Raw genomic sequence first — 5,999 nt, 5'->3', positions numbered from 1 at the left:
CTCAGGAATTCTCCAGCCCCTTCCCAGCTCCCTCAGGAATTCTCCAGCCCCTTCCCAGCTCCCTCAGGAATTCTCCAGCCCCTTCCCAGCTCCTCAGGAATTCTCCAGCCCCTTCCCAGCTCCCTCAGGAATTCTCCAGCCCTTTCCCAGCTCTGTTCCCTGCCCTGGACACGCTCCAGCCCCTCCAGGTCCTTCTTCTCCTGAGGAGCCAGAACTGGACACAGGACTGGAGGTGTCACAGCCATGCCCAGCACACAGGAGTCAAATCAAGACAGATTTTTAGGTGGGAGCCAATTTCCCTGGCAGCTCCCAAATTCTGGCTGATCTGATCCTGTTTGTCCATAATCACCCACAGAAGATTTCACTTTGGTTTCCATGCTGGTGTGTGGGTGCTGATTTAATGGAGTAGCACCGAAGAACTGGAAAAGGCTCCAGCCCAGTGTATGTGTGTCTGTGCAGATAGAATTTTTTAAAACACCTTTATTTACACAATAAATGCAAAGTTAATGTTTTGGCTTTCTTCTGGGACAATCTGTAGGAGAAAAACTAGAGCTGGGGATTAAAGAGAGTGTGCAAGTAATGTGTAAACCATGAAATTCAATTAGTTCCTCTTAGGAAGCCAAATTTTGGTGAATACTGTAGAGAAAAGGTAGGGATAAAATGCCTAAGCCAAAGCTGTACTTAATAAGCTTCAGTAATTAGTTATAAATGGCTCGTTAAACCTGGAAACACACCTCTCTTTTCCCATGTTTATGAAGCCTAGCAAAAATAGAGGATAGGGTTAAATAATAACTTGGAAGAGTTTCCATCCTAAGTTTTCTACCAACGATTTTTTGGGAAGGGGGTCACATCCAGTCCTGGGGCTTGTGCTGCTTCCCAGATATCCCAATGAGTGTGGGGGAGATGGTCTGAGAAGGAGTTATGCAAATGTGTGTTTAAAAGGAATATTGGGGAAATAGTGGCCAGATTTACTGATCAGGTCACGTCTAACGAGCTGCACAGGAAATTAGAAGCATTGTCCTATTATTGACAGGTCCCCTTTTTTAACCCCACATCCTCTCATTTTTTGCTGTATCCAGGAACAATTTGATATTTGGATTGTTCAGTGTCTCTTCAGAACTGGGAAGGTGAAAGGTAAATGGTGCTGCAGCGTGTGATGGATTAATTGGCAAATGTTCCTGTTATTGTTTCTGGCAGCTCTACACCCACCTCACTTTTCTTGTCTCCCTGAAGTCGAAAGCGCTGGAGAAAACACCAACATCCCCAAAGAGAGCAGCAGCTCCTGCCCCACAATTCATGTCACAATCAAAGCTGCTTTGCTGTCAGAACAGGAACTGGAGCAACAAATACAGACCAAAGTCAATTCCTCTCTCTGCTCCCTCCCCCCAGCTCCCTCCAGAACTCACAGAAATCCCCCTCTAATCCATATTGTGAACAGTAGGCACCTTTGACCTGTAAGCCCTTTTTTCCCAAGAAAAGTGTTTTCCTGGCCACATATTCCGAGTCTCCTCTTTCTATTCACTTTTTCTAAATATTCATTACTTTTGAAAAATTGGCCCAAACCTGAAACATTTCCAACTGGAGCCTTTTACAGGGGGAGTGGGTCAGACTGGAGTTCCTTGATCCATTGTTACTTAATTTCTGGGTCAGGTTCCAGAAAGAACCCTTCTTCCTCTTTTCCTTCAGATGGAAAACACTCAAGAATTGATTTTCTGCTGGGAAACCTGCACAAGGTGGTTGGAATTTCAGGAGAAACACCACACTTCCCCTTCCCTAGATGGTGGAGCTCCCTCTTTTGGGGCCACAGCCTTGAAAGCATCGGGGTGGGTCAGAGTTAACATATTTTTTAATTCTTTATCAACACAACTTCATATTTTTATTAATTTCTCTTCCTGGTTTATTTTTGAGGCAATGACAGACATGTCACTGTCACAGGAGGAGCTGGACATGCTCTGGGGGAGAAAAAAGGTGGTGGATGGCACACCCAGGGACACATCTGACTCTTCCTCCTGATCCCTTCCCAGGCCATCCTTGGCCAGGTTCAAGGGCTGCTCCGGACCGTGAGTGCCAAGAGCGAGATCTGCGAGAGGATTGCAGAAGTGTTGAGGATTTCTCTGGGATGGTGGATCCTCTCCACACCTTTCCTCTCTCCTGCCTGCTGTTAACACACTGCCAGGATGGCTCCAAGTCCTGGAGTCAGCACAGGACTGGGTTTGGAGTGTTTATCCCTGGAAAACACCCTCTGAAGCCTTTCCCTGCAGCCTTGGACGTGACACTTAACCTTGCTGCCTCCGACTCCCCGTCAAGGAGGGGATAATAACACTTGCTTATCTACTCCAGAGCGGGCTTTGAGGATTAATTAATTAATATTTGTACAGTGCTTTGAACATAAGTGCTTGGTATTATCATTCTTACTTCACTGCTCCAGGCTCATTTTCTCCTTTGGCCTGATGTGCCTTCCTGCTTTTCTGAGAGCTCCTCTCCTTGTCTCAGCCCTGCCAGGCCATGCCCTTGTCCTGCTCCTCCTGTGGCTTTTGGGGCCCACAGAAAGAGGGACAACCCTTTCTCCCTTCCTCCTCCTCCTGTTCCCTCCAGGAGAAGCCTTTTGCAGGGCTGAAGTGATGGAAAGGGTCACACAAATCCTCTTCTCTCTCCATCAGTAGCGTTTGTTATGGAAGGGGCAGGCAGGTGAGGTGGGCACATTCCAGGGCTCCTTGTTATTCCTTTGGTCTTTTCTTAGAAGGGAACAAAGAGAAAGAAAGGAAATAAGAAGGAAAAGGTGCATGAGGAACAGGAGGGAAAGGTAAGCTTGAAGCCTCTGTGTTTGCACCACTTTTTAACAGGTTTTTTGGAAGAAATTCCCACCCAGCTCCACCATGAACATAGAGAAAGCAGAAAACATTTGCCATAAAGCCATTTAAACTGGTAAGATTTATACTCTTCATCCTGCACACCAATCCCACATGGGTGGCTGTGTCCAGCTGTCCTTTCTTCCTCTAGGAAATGGGTCTTGTCCCCAGAACAAAGGCTGAGCTCTGCTGGTGGCACCAGAGCAGCAGCTCCTCAGGCTACCCCAATGTTTGGATGGTTTCCTGCATTCTTGGCCTTGGCTCTGCCCCTGTTGGGGACCTCTCTGCTCCACACCCTTCCCATGTCTCAGATGTGGAAGGGTGGCAGTGGCCACTCCTGTCCCCAGGCTGGACTGAGCCATGGAACAGGCTCTGCCCGGCCCTGCTGCCCCTCTGGGAACCCCTTTAGTGCAGCAGTCCCGACTTCTTCACTTAAAATTTCACAGAGAACAACCTTGTCCTAAAATCTGAGTTTAAAAAAATCATGAGGATATTTTTAAGTGGCAAGATATTATTGAAATTCACTAAGACACCACTCAAAAACATCAGTGGGTGAGTATTCCACCTCTTTTCCCTCTCTTCACTTGTCTGTAATGGATTGGGCAGGAGCTGCCTTTTCCTACATCTGTTTCCAGAGCTCCAATTTCTCCTTTCTGCCAGTTACTGCAAGAGAAAATCGTCTGTATTGTCTGAGTGTCTTTAATGTGCAATTCCACCAGCCTAATGGGCACCTGATGGTACAGATAGATTTGATTCCAGATTTGGATCTGCTGACATAAACCTTAATGCTTTTTATTGTGTGCCACTTTGGGAAATCCTGATTAACAGCAACAAAGAGATAATTATGCAAGATGAAGACAATGTAGTTGTTTTAAAAATAATGTATATCATACAATTAATGCTACTTTGTCCTATATCAAAGTCACACTACCTGCATTAATCATACACCCTCAGAGTTTCTAAACATTAATAGCAAGAAATAAAAAGAAGAACTCCTAATTCCGAGGAGAGTCACAAGAACGGGGGGTTGGGATTCTTAGCAGAAGAAGAGATGCAGATTTTCTGCCTAGTAATAACAAAATGTTGAATATAGGATTATGTCTTCCAGAAAAAAGGGCTGAAGCTGGTCCAGAAACTCCAATTAATAATTAATTCAATGTTGTCCTCCTGCATTAAAGCTGAATGTTTGCAATGGAAGGTGATGGTTGAGATAAGAAAGGGGGTTTTGCCTCTTTCTGACAGAAGAAGTACTAAGAGCTTAAAACCTGGTGGAGTAGCAATAGGAGTGGATGGATGGATGGATGGATGGATGGATGGATGGATGGATGGATGGATGGATGGATGGATGGATGGATGATGGATGGATGGATGATGGATGATGGATGGATGGATGGATGGATGGATGATGGATGGATACACAGATCAGATTCTAGCAATTCTTCAGATGAAGTAATTATAAAATAAACATCTTGGAATTCATTTAGCCCCTGCAAGGAGCATTGTCCTTTTGGTTTTCCTGACTTTGAGCCTCATCAGGGGCAAAAAGTGACCAAGAATTTTTACCTCAAATCCTAGTTTAAGGATGGCATCCCACATTTCTGGCTTTGATGGGATGAAAGTGTTTGATTTTGTCTCTTCTACCCCACAGCATCATCTGCCACCGTTGTTTGTGAACAGCAAAGCTCTCAGACAAAATCTTGCATCTCTTTTCCAGTCTGGATCTTCCTTCAGTGTGAAGGTTGGTGGGAGCTGGTTGGACTGGGCTGGACAAGGTCCTTTCCCTGCTCTTCTGCTCAGCCCCCAGGGAAATGTGAGCCTTGGGAAATGTGTCCCCCATGGTGCTGGGTTCCAGCAGACCTGCTATGAACAAATTGTGGCCCAATAACCCTCCCTGCTCCCCTGGCATGATCTGTGTGGATTCTGAACCTTGTGTGTCAACGTCCCAGACCAAACATTGAACCCAACCTTGCAATTTTGGCAGTAGAATGGTTCCTGTGCAGAGATTAATTAGAGCAGCAACAGCACAGCATTAACCTTTTCCTCTTTACTGACAAAATTAACCTAAATTTTGCTGTTGTAGCCCAGGTTTACATGTAGCACACCATGTTTTCCAAAAGCTCTTTTATTCCCATCTTTTTTCCCCAAACACTCTTCCAAATGCCAACTGCTTTGTGCCACTGGTGGCTCTGGAGCTGGGGGAATTCAGGAAGGTTTGGGTGTGCTGGTTCCATTACCTTCTGCAGGACGGCTGGGGCGACACCATATGTGCGTGTGCAATTAGACATTTTGATTTCCAGAGGATTTAGTTACCATTTGCTGAAGCATTGAGTAATTACCACGGCCAAATTGCCCAATCTGTCACTACGTCAGCGAAGTGTGGTTCTGGACAGCTTTATGGGCACCTTCACCAGAGCAGAGCTTTTGCTGTGCCTCATTTGGTGAAACTCCACTCCTTCCGCAGGAGAAATTCCTCCTAGCCAAGGAAATTCCAAATCACAGTGGAAATACCTGCTGTTATACACCTGCCCCGTGGAGGATATCTGATATCCCTCTGATATCAGAGGGAAAGTGCTATTTCAGGGAATATATTTCATTAAACGTGGTGGGGTTTTTAAGGCTGTGAAGTTATTATTCCCATTATGCTGGGATTCAGATTTGGGGTCGGCCACTCAGCACTTCTGGTTTCCATAATTCCCTGAATTTAAGAATGGCACTTCTGCCACGGGCAAGGGGAGATTTCAAAGTGTTCCCCACCACATCTGATGGGAGCAGAAGGATTTCCAAGCTGAGAATGTGTTTAGACAGAATTGTTCAGACCCTTTTTTCCCGTCGCTCAGGGAAAGGTTTATATTCAGAAACAGAAAATTAAGGTTACTTTGAATAGAGAAAAGGCAGAGGCATCATTTACTCCCCTCCCTCCTTCTCCCCACCAAATTAAACACTCAGGAATCTTGAGAAAATTGGGTCACTAATATGGAAATTTTAAAGTATTGATAATACCAACATGACAAGTTGTCACTTTGCAGTATGTTCTTAAACACGCCTAAACCTTAATAACCAGGTTATTCTAGAATAATCAGGGTAACAGAATGGGAATGAATGGCAGTTCCTGTAATTATTCTAGAAAGAGGACCAAAGCAAACAGAAATT

The sequence above is a fragment of the Parus major genome, chromosome 6, assembly GCF_001522545.3.
Source record: "Parus major isolate Abel chromosome 6, Parus_major1.1, whole genome shotgun sequence".
NCBI classification, from domain to species: Eukaryota; Metazoa; Chordata; class Aves; order Passeriformes; family Paridae; genus Parus; species Parus major.
Note: the sequence above shows the minus strand (reverse complement) of the source record.